The sequence below is a fragment of the Phoenix dactylifera genome, chromosome 7, assembly GCF_051530095.1.
Source record: "Phoenix dactylifera cultivar Ajwa chromosome 7, Ajwa_hap1_PhDact_Kaust_v1.1, whole genome shotgun sequence".
Classification (NCBI taxonomy): domain Eukaryota; kingdom Viridiplantae; phylum Streptophyta; class Magnoliopsida; order Arecales; family Arecaceae; genus Phoenix; species Phoenix dactylifera.
In genome coordinates this window covers 4915586-4935504 of record NC_143196.1, presented here as the reverse complement: position 1 = coordinate 4935504, position 19919 = coordinate 4915586, and the positions used below count along the sequence as shown (strand labels likewise).

At 36.8% G+C, this 19919-nt stretch overlaps 1 long non-coding RNA gene across 1 annotated transcript in view; it reads right to left on the bottom strand.

Annotated features, from left to right (window-relative positions):
- Nucleotides 1-12668, bottom strand: part of LOC149753110 (uncharacterized) — a 33975-nt gene extending 21307 nt beyond the window's left edge. Inside the window, exon 1 of the long non-coding RNA XR_016395872.1 lies at nucleotides 11807-12668. This is a non-coding gene — a long non-coding RNA (uncharacterized LOC149753110). The remainder of the gene's footprint in view (nucleotides 1-11806) is intronic.
- Nucleotides 12669-19919: the final 7251 nt, after the last annotated feature.

The window sequence follows — 19919 nt, the reverse complement described above, 5'->3', positions numbered from 1 at the left end:
AAATATGGCTAATTTTCTGTGGATGAATACAAGATAACTAATTCAATTTTGGAAGGGAGATCATGGAAAGAATTTATTTGCAAAGATATTGTATCTTAAATTCAATATTTTCTTGGAATGTGACCATGGCAAGAATTTAATTTGGATGTGTACACGAATAGGATGACTGGTTGGAAAAAAATTGGGATCAGATTCCTTCCTCCAATAAGAGAATAGAAATGTTAATCTGTAGCACTTATTACAATATCTTCTAAAAACTGATTCAATAATAAAATAAGGTGCATCCTTCAATCAAATAGTTTGTTTAAGATCAATGGATAATTGATCAATGGGCTAGTTGTTGTCTATACCTCATTCCAGCAAATCACTAGGAATTTGATTCCTTCACAAGGATGAATGTTGAGATCTGATATTCTCATAATGACTTCCAAAAACATGTAAATACTATGGAGCAAAGGCATGGTTCATATTGGCTACAAAACAAGAGTTTTCACTTAAGTAAGATAAAGATGAAATTCATGAATGTCTTTTGCGCATGGCATATGATGCAAATGGGCTTATCCATGCTCTAAATTCAAAAATGAGTAGTCGAGGGATAAATTTCTATGATACTCGTAAATTTTAATGTCACTTGAACAACATCGATGTTAAAGCATATTCGCTTCAGGCATTTACTACTAGTGTGATCTAAAATTTTTAATTATTTGGATTTCTTAATGAAACAAAATAGAGATAAACTTGATATGAGAATGAAGTCTAAGGTAGCTAGACTTGCTCATGAGCGGGGCTAGGCTAGACTAGCTTTGCCCAAAGGTCAACAAAATTTTCCTAGACTGGGGCCCAGCTTGGCCTAGCCTTTGGGCCTATCTTCTAGGATCGAGCATGGCCCTTACTCGAGCTTCGGGCCGGCCCTCAGACTTTCTGATCTTTTTTATTTTTCCTACAAACAGTAAAAATATTTGTAGAATGCTAAATTGAATAATTAAGTATTGCCGACGACCATCTATTATCCTATTGATTTTACATATCAATGACATTATTCATTAAGTCCACAAACACATCAAATTTAAGCAAACAATCTAAGAAAAAAAATAAAAATTCATGTCTAGCCAAGTGTGAGCTAGGCCTGAAATCACAGGCCCAAGCCTGGATCGATTATTAAATAAGCCCATTTTTTAGGTCCAACCTAGTCTAGCAGGATCCTAAATATTTGGACCGAGTCCATGCAAAAGGCTTTGGGCTTGTGTGGACCAAGCTGGTTAGGTAGGCCGTCCGGCCTGTAAATACGTCTAGTCTAAACAGAGGAAATGGGCTTGGTTTAGCCCATATTCTAAGAACCTAAGGCTAGGCTCAGGTGCTTGGGCCTGACTATTTTGTGTGACAATGTCTTTTAGACATGATCCTTTTTCTCTAGAACATTAAGTAATGGTTAAACTTGGAATTGTCAATGCTTATTTTTTACAGCACTTGAAGCTTAAGACTCATCGACTTTTCTAATGATGACATTTTGTGCTAGCACAATCTCAAGGACTCAATTCAACTCTGTAGAAAAAAGGATGAAATAAGGAGGATGCAAGCTTGGGGAAAACAATTGGCTTACTGCTATCTAATATGGGTTCAAATCATCCCCATCTCTTATTATTTCCTACAAACAACACTATGGAATCTGGCTTACCAATCTTAGTATTACTTATGGAAAGAAAAATCATTTGCTGAAAAAAGAAAATCCTCACAAATGCTTTCATCCATTTTTGGGAAGTAGTGAAGAGAATAGCATGGAGATGATCAGATTCACCTTGCATGAACATACGAGGAACCTGGACCAAAAATCTCAATACCGTATAGGCCCAAGCAGGAAGAATCAAAGATAGCTAATTTTCTGTGGGTGAATCAAAGATGGCTAATTTTCTGTGGATAAATAAAAGATCGCTAATTCAATTTAGAAAAGGTGACCATGGAAAGAATTTATTTGCAAAGCTGTCATATCTTAAATTCAATAATTTTTTTGAAGGTGACCCTAGCAAGAATTTATTTTGCGAAGCGATAATATCCTAAATTTATTTTTTTTAGAAGGATAACGATTGAAAGAATTTATCTGTAAAGCTGTCATATTGGATTCTCCTATACAAGATGCTATGTATCTAGAGTCATGTCAGGCTATAAATTGGACGATCATTTGGCATATTTTTCATAGAGCTCCATAGCTAGTAGTTCCACATATTTCATAGAGATTCATAGCTAATAGATGCATGTCCTTCTCCATTTAAAATATTAGTAGGGAGAATAGAGCATCAACTAGTCCTAATCCTGACGATGGTTCCAATGGTGGTGGCGATATAGCAATATCTCATAAGGCTCAAAGTCTTGATCCCAATTTCCTACACTCCCCTATTGCAGGGATGGTAAGCATGCTTCAAATTCTTTTCTCATAATTTTAGTATTTTTAATCCAAAATTTTATTTTATTACAATTTCTTAAGGAAATTTAATTCTTAATATAAATTGTAAGAGAGTAAGATGGAACTCAAAGTATTGTATAGTTTTCTAATTTCTAGATGCAAGTGGTAGTTTTAAAATATTATATTTTTAGGCACCTAAAGGAGCCAAAAAGTTTTCCTTGTAATATAAATCTAGACTTTGAAGGGGTAACATTTCCCTCTAATTACGTATAAAACTTTTTGTTTATTCTAATTACAATTGTCACTTTAAGTCAAAGCTAGATAAACTTTACTATGAGAATTCAAAATATTCTTCATGTTCTCTAACATGCCTATTTTTTCTTGCCCTTCTCCAGATAACTTGTTTCTATCCACAATTCATGAACTTGTCCATCGCCCAAGCGTTGGTTTGAAGCTTCTGAATCCAAGTTGAAGATGCGAAGATACAGGACAAAGCAATATGATTCCTAAAATAATCATCTATGAATTGTTTTTATTTTTTAAAAAATAGATGTTGTAAACCACCTTTATATAGGTGATGTGAGCCTTTGTATTTGCCTAAAGGTTGAGTATAACATATCTTCATTCTTGGATAAGAAAATTTACTTTCGAGCATTGTTTGTTCTTTCTTTTCTTTTATTTGTCTCAACGGCAATACTTATTCTAGACGAACTCAAGTTTGAATGTCTAATGTATATCTTGACTTCATAGTGGATTGGTGATTGATAAATGCATGCGTGCAAGACCATATATTGTGGATCAAAGGCATGGATCACATCGGTTACAAAACAAGAATTTCCACCCAAACAAGATAAAGATGCAACTCATGTATGTTTTTGTGCATGGCATATGATGCGAATTGAGCTTATCCATGCTCTAGTATAAATTCAAAAGTTAGCGGTCAAGCAAAAAATTTCTTTGATACTCGTAAATTTTAATGCCCCTTGAACAACATCAATGTAAAGCACACTCGCCTCGAGCATTGCTCCTATAGTGATCTAAAATTTTTAATTATTTGGTTTTATTAAATGAAATGAAATAGAGGTAAAGTTGATATAAGAATCAAGTTTGAGGTAGCTAGACCTGCTCATGGGTGAGGCTCGAGTTAGGCCTTGCACAAAGATCAACAAATTTTGTAGGCCCAAGCCCAACCTGACCTGGCCTTTGGGCCTACCTTCTAGGCCCAAGCCTAGATCTTACTCGAGCTTTAGCCCGAACCTCGGACTTTATATCCCATTTTATTATTTATTCTAAAAAATACCAAAAATATTTGAAGGATTTTTAAAATAATAAATACGTAATTAAATATTGCCAACAACTATCTAATATCCTATTAATTTTATGTGTTAATGGCAGTTGTTAATTAAGTCTTCAAACATATCGAACATAAACACCAATCCAAGAAAAATCAAAAAATCAGGTTGAGCTGAGCTTGGGTTGGGCTTTAATTCCCAAGCCTAAGCATGGATTGATTATTAAATGGGCCTATTTTTTAGGTCCCGCCTAGCTTGGCGGGCCTAAATATTTAGCCCAAGGCCACGCCAGGGGCTGTGCTTGAGCAGGCTGGGCAGTTTAGGCAGGCTATTTGGCCCATAAATAGGTCTAGTTTGGGCTGGTAACATGGGCTAGCCAAATATAACCTTGGTTTAGCCCATATGCTCAATACCTATGGCTAGGCTCAGGTGGTTGGCCCTGACTAACAGCTCATTTTGTGGATGACGACACTTTAAGAATTAAGATTAAGAATCATTGACTTTCCTAATGATGACATGTTGTGCTGGCACAATCTCAAGGACTCAATTGGATTCTATAGTCACAGAGATAAACTAGGGAGGATGCTAACCTATTGGTTCACTGCTATCTATTATGGGTTGATATCATCTCCATCTTCGATTATTTCCTTAAAAAAAAAAAAGGAATCTATCTTATCAAAAGAAATATTGCTTATGTTTAAAATCGTCACATTGGCTAGTGATTTTGCAACCTAGTAATTTTGAGAGTAAAGGTGATTTGAGATCACTATCATATAGGATCACTAAGTCGCAACCAAATGTAGTGACCTCATCACTTCCACCAACATCACTATAGATATTAAGGTCATTACGCCATACCAAATATGATCCAATCGGGAAGAAAAAATATTTTCTTCAACCCACTGAACTCAGATCTCTCAAAAGAAAAGTATATAAAGGAATCGCAAAAATAGGGCTTTAAGTCCTCTTTTCTATCATTAATCCTCCAAAGAAAATGGGGTACATAGTCTCTATTTATAATGTAATATCCGTCCTAACACAATTTGGGTCAAATTTCTCTTCCTAAATCTAGTAAAACTATTTTTTCTAAAATAAATATCTCTAGTAGAAATCTTCTGCAAAAAGCTAAAAAAGTTGAGCTTGATCTCGATTTCTACATCAACTCTGCCTTCTGTTGCTACGTCTGATTCTTCTCGAATTGAGTGCTATGCCTGATCAAAGGTTTATCCCAAAAAAACTTTATGTTTGATGGGCCCATTTTGAAACCTAAAGAATAGAATTTTGGTCCGGTTCAACCTTCTAGGAGATTGGTCCAATGTTGTAGATCTCGAAAATGTACCAAATTTTTTTTAAAAAAAGATAATCTCAATCAGGCATCGTATGACCAAAGTATAGCTTCTTAAAATTTGGCCTGCTACTTGACCTTCTGATGTGGCGAATCTTACTTCTAAACCCTGTCTAGCCATATTCATAGTAGTCAAAGTATTCCAAATCGAGTATGGTGATTCTTTTAGATATTTATAGTGGCCAAAATGGTTCAAATCGAGTCTGGTGATCTTTCTGAATACTTATAGCGGCCAAAGTGTTAAGCATAGAATTTGGTGACCCTACTAAATATTCGTAGTGGCCAAAGTATTCCATATCAAGTTTGGTGATTCCTTTGAATATTCGGAGTGGGCAAAGTGATCCATATGGAGTTTGGTAATCCCTTTAAATACTCAGAGTAGGCAAAGTGATCCATATTGAGCTCGGTGATTCTCTTAAATACTCGTAAGTCCACATCGAGTTCTATGATTTTTTTAGATCAAAATACCATCCAAAAGTATAACAATAGTTTGTAAATATATCTATCAACATATTTAACACATAAATCCAGCTCATACAAATAAATTTGTTCCTTTATGGGTCCAAAAATATGCTAAAGTATGTTTGTTTCTTAAAAGGTATTGATAGAAAAATTCTCCAAACCCTATAATTTGGTGCTAACTTGACATATAAGGATGGTGGAACATGTGGGGATACGATGCCATGTGTTCCTATGAAGCAACTATGCAAGGTCTCCTTGGGATTCCACATGGCATATTGGTATGAGCCTTGATTTAAAATTTCTCTCCAACTATCCAGCCCTTGTCGCCTATCTCATCAGTCATTCCTTAAAGAACATATAAGCCCAAGAGGGAAGAATCAAAGATGGCTAATTTTCTGTGGGTGAATAAAAGATGGCTAATTTTCTGTGGATGAATACAAGATAGCTAATTGAATTTTTGAAGGGAGATCATGGAAAGAATTTATTTGCAAAGATATTGTATCTTAAATTCAATATATTTTTGGAATGTGACCATGGCAAGAATTTATTTTGCAATGCTATCATATCCTAAAACCATTTTTTTTTTTGAAGGTGACCATGGCAAGAAGTTATTTTGCAATGGGATAATATCCTAAATTCAATTTTTTTCTAGAAGGATGACTACTACAAGAATTTATTTGCAAAGCTATCATATTAGATTCTCCTACACAGGATGCTATGTATCTGGAGTTATGTCAGGCTATAAATTGGACGTCCATTTGAGGCATGCTTCATAGAGCTCCATAGCTAATAGTTCCACATATCCTTCTTCTCCATTTAAAGTATTAGTACAGAGAATAGAACATCAACTGATCCTAATCCTGGTGATGACTACAATGCCACTGGCAGTAGTAATATAGCAATATCTCATAAGGCTCAGAGTCTTGATCCCAACTTCTTACACCCCTATTGTAGGGATGGTAAGCATGCTTCAAATTCTTTTCTCGTAATTTTAATATAATAATTTTAATCCAAAATTTTATTCTATTACAATTTCTAAAGGAAATTTAATTCTTAATATAAATTTTAAGAGAGTAAGATGGAACTCAAAGTATTGTACAGTCTTCTCATTTCCAGATGCAAGTGGTAGGTGTAAAATATTATATTTTTAGGCATCTAAAGGAGCCAAAAGGTTTTCCTTGTAATATAATTCTAGACTTTTAAGGGGTAGGATTTCCCTCTTGTTACATATAAAACTTTTTGTTTATTCTAATTGAAATTGTCACTTTAAGTCGAAGCTAGATAAACTCTACTACGAGAATTTGAAATATTCTTCATGTTCTCTAACTACCAATTTTTTCTTTCCCTTCTCCAGATGCCTTGTTTCTATCCACAATTCATGAGCTTGTCCATGGTGGCGTTGGTTTGAAGCATCTACATCCAAGTAGAAGATGCAAAGATGGTGGGACAAAGTAATATGTAAAACATCTACTTTATTCAAATAATCATCTATCAATTGTTTTTTGTATAAAATAAAAAATAAGATGTTGTAAACCACCATTATCTAGGTGATGTGGGCCTCTGTATTTGTCTAAATGGTGTATATAAAATTTCTTCATTTTTGGATAAAAAATTTTACTTTCAAGCTTTGCCTAATGGCAATGTTTACTCTCTGCGAACTCATGTCTCAATGTCTAATATCTTGACTTCATCGTATATTGGTGATTGACTGCATGCATGTGTACAAGAATACGATGACTGGTTGGAAAGCCTTCCTCCAATAAGGGAATAAAAATGTTAATCTGTGGAACTTATTACAATATCTTCTAGAAACTGATTCAATAATAAAAGAAGGTGCATCCTCCAATCAAACAGTTTGGTTAAGATCAATGGGTAATTGATTAATGGGCTAGTTGTTGTCTATATCTCATTCCAGCAAATCACTAGAAATTTGATTCCTTCACAAGGATGAATGTTGAGATCTGATATTCTCATAATAACTTACAAAAACATGTATATACTATGGACCAAAGGCATGATTTATATTGGCTACAAAACAAGAGTTTTCACTTAAATAAGATAAAGATGCAATTCATGTATGTCTTTTGCGCATGGCAAATGATGCAAATGGGCTTACCCATGCTCTAAATTCAAAAATGAGTGGTCGAGGGATAAATTTCTTTGATACTCGTAAATTTTAATGCCTCTTGAACAACAACGATGTTAAAGCATATTTGCTTTGGGCATTACTACTAGATTGATCTAAAAATTTAATTATTTGGTTTCTTAATGAAACTTAATAGAGATAAACTTGATATGAGAATGAAGTCTGAGGTAGCTAGACTTGCTCATGAGTGGGGCTAGGCTAGGCTCGAATCGAGCCTTGCTCAAAGATCAACACAATTTTCTTAGGCTGAGGCGATCGAGCATGGCTCTTAATCGAGCTTTGGGCCGGGCCTCAGACTTCCTGGCCCTTTTTATTTTTCCTAAAAATAGTAAAACTATTTGTAGAATGCTAAATTGAATAATTAAGTATTGCCAACGACCATCTATTATCCTAACAATTTTACATATCAATGACATTATTCATTAAGTCCACAAACACATCAAATTTAAGCAACCAATCTAAAAGAAAAATAAAAATTTGTGTCTAGCCAAGCATGAACCAGGCCTGAAATCTCAAGCCCAAGCCTAGATAGATTATGAAATGAGCCTATTTTCAAGGTCCAACCCAGCCTGGCAGGAGCATAAACATTTGGACCGAGTCCATGCTTCGGGCTTGAGTGGACCAAGCTGGTTGGGTAGGCCGTCCGGCCCGTAACTAGGTCCAGTCTAAACAGGAAATTGGCTTGGTTTAGCCCATATGCTAAGAACCTAGGGCTAGGCTCAGGAGCTTGGGCCTGACTATGGGCTCATTTTGTGCGACAACGCCTTTAGACAGGATCCTTTTTCCCTAGAGCATTAAGTAATGGTTAAACTTGGAATTGTCAATGCTTATTTTTTACAGCACTTGAAGCTTAAGACCCATCGACTTTTCTAAGGATGACATTTTGTGCTAGCACAATCTCAAGGACTCAATTCGACTCTGTAGTAAAAAAGATGAAATAAGGAGGATGCAAGCTTAGGGAAAGCAATTGGCTTACTGCTATCTAATATGGGTTCAAATCATCCCCATCTCTAATTATTTCCTACAAACAACACTATGGAATCTAGCTTACCAATCTTAGTATTACTTATGGAAAGAAAAATCATTTACCGAAAAAAGAAAGTCCTCACAACTGCTTTCATCCATTTTTGGGAAGCAGTGAAGAGAATAGCATGGAGATGATCTCGCATGAACATACGAGAAACATAGACCAGAAATCTCAATACCAAAGTTTGTATTTTTTTATATAAAAAAAAAGTAGGAGGGGGTGTGTAAGGATATTTTTAGGGCCGGCCCAGCCCTTGGGTGACTGAGGAGGTCGCCTAAGGCTCCGGCCCAAAGAAGGCCCACCGCAGGAAAGGCCTCAAAGATAAAATGAGAAAAAAAAAAAGGCCCTCTGTGAGTTCGCCTTAGGCCGGCTCACTGCAAGGAAGGCCTCAAGGACAAAATGGCTTTAGGACAAATAATACCCTATAGCTGGCCTTTTGTGGTAAGATTCTAAGTCATTACATTATATTTTGGAATTCCTTATTGTCTTAAATTTATTTCTATTTTTAAATTTAACAAGGTTATTTATTTAGTTAAACAAACTTCATTTATCGGATTTATAAATCTCCTTTAAAAATAAAACTTCATGCATAAAATGGATATTGTCATGATTTCAAAATTAAAAAACTTCGCATTAAGCTAGGAAAATTGATAGCAAATATTTTGGAAGAAGGGGGCCAATTTTTTGACCATATAGACCAAAAAAAGTCAAATAATTATTTATATTATATATAAAATGAAATAGGAATACGCGACTAGATCTAGCTGCCAAATTTACTTTTCTCTGCCACATAACATGAGGAGAATGTAGCTTGCATATATTAGTGCAGTATATAAACGGATGGGTAAATATTGTGTTACAAAGTTAGCATTGTATGGGCTTATGGAACATCTAGTGTGGACTAATATGTACCCAAAATTATTTTCCTTTATCAACCAAAGAGCTACATAATTTGGGGTGTGTTGACTAGTTAACAACAACGTCCTTCTAAAAAAAAGAAGTGTATTTTATCAAATAAAGAATGTCATACCTCATTAGTTAGTTAACAATGGTATATTTTTAAAAATAAAATTTAGTTATTGAATAAAGAGCACCGAACTTCATTGAGCTTTATGGTTGTAACATTGTTCAGCAATAGAACTGCTTTGAAAAATATACTAACAGCCATGCATGCGCAAAAGGAGAGGAGGAGGTACTTTATGACTGAGAAAATTCGTCGCTATAGGCTTAGGTTGCTACATATTGACATAATTAAATAAATTCTTAGCTAAAAAAACATAAGTAAACTTGGACTTGCCTACAATCTTTCATCAAAACAAAGAATAAATATCATTATTATTTGACATTGCCTTATATAATTGGTTCTCTCCATAATTGGTAAAAACAATCTTCATCGAGCTTGGTGCAATTAAACATCAACAAAGTCATGTAGTCAAAACTTGTATCATGCTTTGATAGCCATCGACCCAAGTGCACATCATCACACTAGTATTCTCATTATCTGAAAAGTAAGGGACTTGAAGATAGATTGATTAAAAGAACACTCCATTAGAAGAGCTCACATTACACATATGGCCTCTCTCTTAATCAGAGAGAGGTGCCTCTAATGGCCATGCATGATGTCAGGGCTGGTGACATCAGGACTGACCCACATTAGCCTTCAATTTTAATCATGGTCTTTAGGGTCAATAATGGTCCATCTTCTTTAGATTCTGCACCCTTCTACCTTTTTTTCTTACTTACTTTTGTATCTTGAACTAAGGCCAAGGAAACGGACAAAAACATGGGCAACTCCTTATAAAAGTTTTCTTATCCAAGAGCATCATGAAGTTTGGGCCATAGAATGAAAGTGGAAAGGTTGTTTGCCAAATGAGAAATTTGTATGGAACTTTGAAAAGATGGTCCCTGATTTTCTTTTTATTTTTCATATAGTCGTATATATGATATATTAGATATCATTTTCTCAGAAGTTCATACATGTGAGGATGATGGATCACACCCTTGCATTAGAGACCTTGGCTCTGCCATCATGTCTATGATATAGAATAATAACTACTGGGCATGCTATTGCTCTCAAGAAAAAAATCAAAAACCTAGTGGGCACACTAAATTTTACTATGTCAAGTATTTTCACAGTAAAACTCGAATAAAATACCCTCAAATATATTTCTATCAATTACAATATTTCATCCACGGATGGCCATTGTGCCAGGTTGGGTCATATACAGTCAGGTCAAATACAAGTCAAGTCAAAAAAAATACGAATATGAATCTGACCTATTTATTAAATAGGTTAGGATATGAAATCAGAACCTGTTATGTATAATAAGCAGGTAACCTGATATGACCAGCTTACCCTATTTAATATAGAAGTCAGTGTTTTAATACATAAAGATTATCTAATCTAAAGAAGGCCAATCCTACTTTTAAAAACTCATTCGATCACCCAAAGAAATGGAGAAACAAATAGAATAGTTCATATAAATTAATCAAGCAGATCTTAGGATCTAATCCCCAAAACCCCAAAATAAAAAGAAAACAGAGTGTATCAATTAACCAATAAATTAGGAATAAGTCTCAAGATCTAGATTCAGAATCAAGAAATTATGATCTCAAGATCTAGACTCAGAATGTAATCAAGAAATAAATTATTTTAACAATCAAGAAAGAACTACCAAAAAAAAAGTTCAAGAATTATTAAGAGAAAAAATATCAAAACCCATCTAAGAGTGAAAGGAAAGATTTGTAGGAAATAGAAAAGAAAGATAGCTAATCTAAGAAAAAATTCAAAACCGTAACCCTTAAATGTAGAGCTAGTGCTACCAAAACACCATCTTTTAATAGATCCAATGCTCTGTAACTTATTCTAAATCTTAGATCACTCCGATCCTTAGTAGATGAAGAAAATATAAATCGAAACCAAAAGGTTCTAATTTTTATAGATCACCTATTTCTTCACAGTAGATTTAACCTTCTTTCCATTATTTCATGAAAATAGGATCCTAACACAAGAACCACAATGGGAACACCCCCTCTCCCAAAGATGTAGAATGAAAAAAGAGCAAAAACAAGAAAGAGAGCTAAACAACCGATGCATCACAACCAAGAAAAGGCAACAACAAAAAAAAAGAAATACCTGGAGCTGCTGCAGAACTCGTAAAGTTTCCATACTGCTGGAGAAGTTAGCAGAAGAGACAACGACATTGCAGAGCATAGCATTGCACCTTAACCTCTCCTTACTAATGCTTTTTCCTCCCTTAATAGTCACTCTCTCCCCTTCTTTGCTTCTTTCTGAAAGTTTACAGTGGATCGTCAAAAGGGCTTAGTTTCTATGTCATAAACCCATACTTGCAATGATCATGTAAAGGACTAGGCTAACCTCCCAAGATCCTTCAAGTTCCTCTAATTCTTGCTCATCTATATGATAAGACAAAGAAGAAGAGAATATCAGAATAGAAGAGGAAAGGAAGAGATGAGAGAAGAAAAGGAGATCGGGCGAAGGGAAGATGAGAAGGGGACAGAGAGAGAAAAAAGAGGAGAGAAAAGAGGGGCTTTCGCCGCTCCGTTCATTAGGAATGAAAACGGCACTCTCAAAACTCTCGAGAAGGCGATTGAAACCCTAAGGGTTAATATGGTGATAAGTGGTATTTAAAATAGACTCAAGAGAGAAAAATAGGCAAGTACTTGTGGGTATAAATGGAAGAACCCAATGTGACCCAATTATTAAATGGGTTAAACAGGTTAAGAGTCTGAAACCCAAACTCGGCCCATTAAATAAATAGTTCAAGACAGATTAACTAGTTTATGATCTAAACCTATTTGACCCATACCCACACTTGTTTATTGCAATTCGGATGTGGGTCAGGTTGATAGGTCGGATCACTTTTTGCCAACCTTATTTTCATCTCACTCTAATAATTGCTCTCCCTTTATCATACTCTATCCAATTTATCTTATATCTCATTTCTAAATTTCTTCTTGCTTTGCCTTTTCTTCCTTTTGCATGATCTTGCTATAAAATGGTGTTGTTTTTCTTTGTTAGAAAACAAATAATTTTAAATAAATTTAACTTTACCCCTGCATGCATTGCATGTGAGTGTATACTAATATATATAACATAGATATGGTCTAAAGCTAGGAAGCATCCATTGTAATTTGAGGTGGTCTTTTTGCCAAAAGAAAAAGTTCGAATATATTTCCTCAAAGAAACTGTAGAGATTTAACTTGCGTTATAACATCTAGAAAGGAATGAGACACTTGCACTTTCATGTACTATAAATTTTCTTCTTAGCTTCAGCAATAAATTTTATAATTCACTCACCTAAAAATAGCTCCATGTTATGCTGCAAAATACTAAAGATATTTTCAAGTACCTCAACCATGTTTAACTTTGCAACTACTAACCACTTGGCAATGACATTGACTCTAGATGCCTAATCATAAATTTTCGAGTTTCCTTATACGCTTATAAGTATTATGTAGGTTTCTAAATGTATTTATAGGAATTTTTAACATATAAATACAGCTCATATGGACAAATATTTTTCTTTATTAGTTCAAAAATATGTCAAGGAACTGTAATAATATTACCCGATATGTGTGCACCTTAAAAGGCATGAATAAAAGATTCTCCAAATACTAGAATCTATACTCACATCACATACAAGTGTGGTGCAATGTGAGGGGATAAAATGCCATCTGTTCCCACAATACAAAATCTCTCAGGACTCCACACCACACATTTAGTACAAATCTTGATTTAAAACTACTCGAACTACCCTATCCTTATTTCCTATCTCATCAACTATTCCCTAAAGACTACATAGGCCCAAGAGGAAAGCATCAAAAGAAAGAGATAAAAAGCATATCGAAGGGCATGTGGCTTCTTTGATTATTTTGAGAAGTCCGAAAGAGGTAGGGATTAAGAAAAGGTAGCACATTGGGTCCATGTTGATTGGATTTGGGCCCCATGAATTGTGCATGCATTGTCCACGGGATAGTTGATGGGGTGTATAGTTGCCATGTGTGTGGCCACCTTGTGTTTATTGCTTATGGGCAAAATGGAGTATGGGAATAATCAATCTATGGTTTCTTACAAGGCAAAAAAACTCCATACTGAAAATCTTAAATAGTGTTTGTTTGAGGTAATATATGTGGTGGCTTTTCTCGTATGATGTGTATGGCAATACTTCGTTTAAGAAAAACAATGGTTAACTATAAAATGGATACTTGGTTGCTTCATACGAGAATATTATATTAGGGTTTTGAACTACAAATTGATGATTGCCTCAAGCGATGGGCATGTATTAAATATGAGATTTTTGATTCTACATTTATCATCATCGGCATCCAAGTAAGAGGTCATCTATATGCCTCAAAATTCAAATATCAGCTAGAAGTTACAATTTATATATTTACTAGCAAGTAACCCATTCTATGTGGCGAGATTTAATTACATAAAATAAAAATATTAGTAGTGAGGTAGCGATTGGAAAAATTTATAGTTGTATTGAAAATTAAATGATGCACAAAATACTAATAAGTTTATTTGAAATGATCATTGCATGAAAAGCTGTTGTTATATCTAAATGTAGATGATATCTAGATACAAAAGCTAGTTTTTCTTGCAAAAATAGAACTACAATTAATACATTTTTTTGAACGCAAATGCATAATAAATATAAAAATAATGTTAGGGTATAAAAATGTTAATAATGCAAATAAAATTACATGCCAGAAGATTTCTTCGTAGAAATTTGGTAAGAGCACGACCAAAGAATGCATCTTGATAGGGAAAAAAATCCTTATTACGGTGTTGATATCTGCTCTTAGAGTCTTTAAGTCTTGAGGCAGCTTATACTTATAGACAAAAACAAAGTATTCTTAGAAAAAGTCCAAGCTATTTACCCTCATTTGCTTTCTTGTTCTCATTCTCAGTTATTTTTCTTACTTAATAATATAAGTAACTAACTTTTGTTTCTAATTCTTTTCATAACAAATTAGGTGGGGAAGGGTTTCCATCCATCCTCCCTATTTTTCTAAACAAAAAAAAAGAGAGGAAAGAAGTGCCTTTCTCAAGGTTCAGAAATAACAAAAAAAACTTTTATTGGACAAAATTGAACCATAGCCATCAATTATTCTATCATAAATATTGTATGTGCCAAGCACTACATCTTTTATCCCTGTATTTCAGTTATGGTATAAAACAAATGCATAAAATGCCTGCAAGGTCATTTTCTTCACTCTTCTTATAGGTACATTGCTCCATTTTCACTATATAATTAATGATCAAGAAAGAAGAAAAAGATAAACACATATTGGAGAGTATATTTATCGAATCTACTTCAAAAAAATATGATATCAAATTCATCGATCTAAGGTCTTTATTTTTCACCCATTTGCAAATACATCCTATTTCAATAAGTCACAGCAAAGAAAAATACTATAATAACAAACAAATGATATATAGATAAATAACAATAAATCAGCAGCACCATCTCATCCATATGACCAACAATCCCTTTTGAAGTGAAAGGTATGAGAACCCCAAACAAATACGATAGCCCCTCTTATGATCCATTTTGCATCTTAATCTCCTTCTCTAGCTCCTATATTATTTCATCGTGTGGTCCATAACAAGTAGGGGGGGAGGCCCATAAAAATATCATGGGCCTTAAGATCCGTTTTGCAGCTTAAGCTCCTCCGATCATCAAGTGGCCCATAACTCAAAAGAATACAAAACACAAGTATATTTCATTCCAAACAAAAGGGAAATCCATTAAAATTCTTTAATAAGTGTAAAAACGAAGATAAACTGGAAAAACAAAAGAAATAAAAGAAAATTAATTAATATGCAACCATCCCTCTTTTGCATGCAATCACAATAGATTAGAAAATGAAAGAAAAATTGAAAGCATATGCATGGGTTCAGTGTAAGTTTCTATTTTTCACATTTTGTGGCTAGGTGGAGAGCCATTTGGCTATTCATTTTGATGCCCCATGACTAATCAAGATTGTTCTCGTACTAGATTAGAAGGCGAAAATTAATGAATAGTTATAATTTCCCATGAACAACTCTAAAGCATATATAGCAAGGATTTTCAGATGAAAAATCTTGTTGCTCAAAGAAAACGACGATTGGTCTTGGACACCTAGCTAGTTTGCATATATGCTCCATTTGCTTGCACAAATCATCATCAACATAGTGTCTCCAATAAATTAATGCAAGGATGAGAGCAGAGATGTCACGCCCCGGACTCGGATCCGTGACACGGCCGTGCTATTGCCGACTATCGCCCACAGTAGCACGCAGCCTCATACAGAGGTAACAGATAGCCAAAAGGATTCAAACTTATATATATGTTAAAAGTTTTGCAGTACAACCTTGAAGTTTGAAACCAAAAATACAAAACTTCTATGCTATTCAAATGTACAAAAGTATATAAGCTTCTCCAAAAATAACGAAGCTCTGTAACAAAATAAAAACATATCTGATGGCGATCACTGGTGAGGATCTGAAAGAAAACGAAGCATAAACAGATGTGAGCTAATCCTGCATAATCCTACCGGATCAACCAGTAGGCTAAACATGTAAATTAGGGTTTGAGAAGCTGACATGCATGTTTATCTAATAATCATCATGGCATAACATGTATGCAATTTAAACAAAGCAGTAGTGCAAATCACAAAAATTTTCATAAAATTATGCATATGAAACCGTGCCCCCGGCATGCCGTGGTCCTTTTTCTCTCGGATGCTACTGCAAAGTCAGACTCGACCACTGGCGGGGCCAGCTCAGTTACTATTCAGCCACTGGCGGGGCAGGCTCAGTTACTATTCAGCCACTGGCGGGGCAAGCTCAGTTACTATTCAGCCACTGGCGGGGCAGGCCCAATTACTATTCAGCCACTGGCGGGGCAGGCTCAGTTACTATTCAGCCACTGGCGGGGCAGCTCAGTTACTACTCAGCCACTGGCGGGGCAAGCTCAGTTACTATTCAGTCACTGGCGGCTCAGTCATTCTCAGTAGCATCTTTGAGCCCATTATAGTGCCTCTGGGCTAGCTAGGACTTTATAAACTTACATGCATGATTAAAATATCAGTATCATCATGTCGCATACATAGCCATAGCTTCTGGGATCATGCAAGTTACTTATGCATTGTAACATATCATGCATGAAACATATATAAATGCTTGGGAAACATTAATAACATGGCATGATCCATAACAGGATTTGGACAGGTTACTTACTTTCTTCACAAATCATGTATACAATTCAAATTGTATGAAAAACACTGGTTCATCTTATAAAACGTAATACAAGATCTACGATAAGATTAAGACAGATTACTTACATCAATTCGCTTTCCAAATTGCTCAAGTCCAGGTGACAAATCCTTAATCACCTAAAACAACATCATAGGGTTTACATTATTCCCCATTTATTTATTATAAAATCTCTTAGTTCATCATACTATGAACTTACTTGCTTGGGTCCTATCCAAGGATTTAGCCCAAGTCCAATTTGAAGCCTTTAGGGTTCGATTTAAAACCAAATTGGGTCCACATGGGTTGATTGGGTTTTTAATTAAAGGATTGGGCCTTGTTTATAATTGGGTCCAACCTTTTCTAGCCAATTGGATCCTCTGATTTGGTCAATGTGGCTCATTTGAGCCTGAGTCAGGATTAGCCCAAGGTCAATTCGACCTTCTGTCAGTTGAATTGGGCTTGAATTGGGCCTAATTTACAATCAATTAGGTCCGCTGAGACCAACTCAGCTTAATTGGATTCGGACCCAATTTAATTTGGGCTTAATTCGGTTCAGATTTGACCCAATTTGCAGTTTGGGCTCGTCCAGACTTAGCCCAATCTGATTGGGCTCGGGTTCAGGTTCAATTGGCTAAACCAATTTCTTATTATTGAGCTTAACGGGTTTCGGATCCGAACTCCGATCCGTCCCGTTAGGCCGGACCCGTTAAGGGGCTCTTCTCTCTTTTTTTTTTTTCTTCTTCTTTTCTTTTTCTTTTCCCTTTTTTTTTCTTTTTCTTTTTCTTTTTTCCTCTTTTCTTTTCTTTTTCTTCTCTTTTCCAGAACCTTCCCGACTCTTCACTCCCTCCTCTCTTCACCCTTTCTCCTCCTCTCTTGGGGCTGCGGGGCACCTTCCACCTCCAGCTCCAGGATCTAGCTCTCTGGTACCGAATATCAGAGGGTTAGAAGCTTAAGAGGGTATATCCAAGATTAGGGTTAGCAGGGCTTAGGTCTATAAAAACTAAGCTTGTGATTTGACCCCAAGGAGAGGTGGCATCCTCTCCTTGCTCAGGGCTTCGGGAGCCACCAGCTACCCCCCCCTCTTCAGGCCAGGTCGAGGCCCAGCTGCCGAGGAGGAGGGAGGTGGCGGGCTCCGGTTGTGCATGCCTGTGGGGGTCTCTCCGTTAGCCATCTGTGATCCTGTCTTTTCAGCCCTCGGGGAAGATGGGAGCCTATTCTTTCTGGGCCTGCTAACCCTGCATCCTGGCCCAATACCCTCAAACTGGGCCCTACAGTATTGGGCCTAGTCTGTATTGGGCCCGGACATTACATCCTTCCCCCCTTAAATAAATTTCGTCCTCGAAATTAGTCACACCTCAAGTGGACCGATGTAGCGAGGACTCATTTTGCCGTATCGCCCAAATCGGGCAACACCCTTGAAAAGAATATTTTCAGGTAGGCAAAGTTTCCCTCCAAAAATTCCAAGGCCCTTCTTCCTCTGTCAGCCCATCTTTTCTGTCTGTCTTGGGCAGCCTGAAGCCTTTGCTTAATCAGGAGCCTTGGGGACTGGCCCCTCTCCTGGTGCGAGGTCGATAGCAAATTCGATCTCTCGGTCTGAGGGTAATCCCGGTAATTCCTCCGGAAAAACATCCAGATATTCTCTGACTACTGGAATATCCTCCAGTTTTGATCTCTTTCTGAGCATTCTTTACACAGGCCAGATAGGCCATACGCCCCTTTTTCAGAGCCTTTCCAGCTTTCAAAGCAGAAATGAAGTGCAATGTAGGAGCACCCTGAAGGGGTATGTCGCCCTGAAAGAAAAAATTCTTGCTCCCCAGGTATCCGAAATACCACCCTCTTGTGGTAACAATCAATGTGGGCGTGATACTGTGACATCCAGTCCATGCCCAAGATAATATCAAAGTCTTGCATGTCAAGCTGTAAAAGATTTGTCTCTAATTCTCTTTCCCTTATCTGAATTATGCAATCTTTATATTTAGTGTCAACAATTGCGGTTTTCTGAAGGGGTGTAGCAACATGCCATGGTTCCACTAATTTCTCAGATGTGCTAAGTAATTGTCTGGAAAAGCTAACTGACACGAAAGAATGCGTAGAACCAGAATCAAATAGAATGAGGGCAGGAACCGAGTTGACCAGAAGTGTACCTGTCACCACCTGATCGCTAGCACTGGCATCCTGTCGAGTCAGTGCGAAAACTCGAGGGTTACCCCTCGATCTCTGGTCGTCTGGTGCAGTGTGTCTGGGCTCGTCCTTCTCTCGACTCGGGCAGTCGCGGGCGATGTGTCCTGTCTGCCCGCAAGAGAAACAAGCTCCGGTCTTCCTTAAGCAGGGTCCGCCATGGTTCCTATCGCAGGTGGGGCAGCTTCTGTTCTGTTTCTTCTTGGGCTCCGACCCCTTGCTGCCCCCGGATCCACTACTCTGAGCTCCCGACGATCGGGTCCTCTTCATGTCTTCTCTCTCCCTCCCGGACCGTATCAGGTCAGCCTCAACCTTCAAGGCTCGGTCCAGTACATCCTTGTAGCTTGAGAACAGATGGGAGGATATTCGGGATCAAATCCCGTACCTCAATCCCTGTTCAAACCGGTTCACCTGACTTCTCTCCTCCTCCATGAACTGGGGGCAAAATCGTCCCAGCTCGTTGAATTTATTGGCATACTCCAGAACAGACATCCGGTCGGTCTGGGTCAGCGCCAAGAATTCATTCTGCTTAGACTGGTTGACTGAATCCGGAAAATATTGGTTGTAAAACAACCTCTTGAAGTCCCTCCATGTAAGTCCGTCAACGGCATAAGCCGTCTCCATGGCCGTCCACCAGTATTCGGCGTTTCCTGTCAGCATAGAGGCCTCCAGCCGGACCTTCACCTCATCGGGGAAAAGAAGAGCTCGGAACATCTTCTCTATTTCCCGGATCCATGCTTCTGCTGCCATAGGGTCAGGCCCACCCTCAAAGGTCGGAGGGTTTAGTCGGCGAAACCTCTCA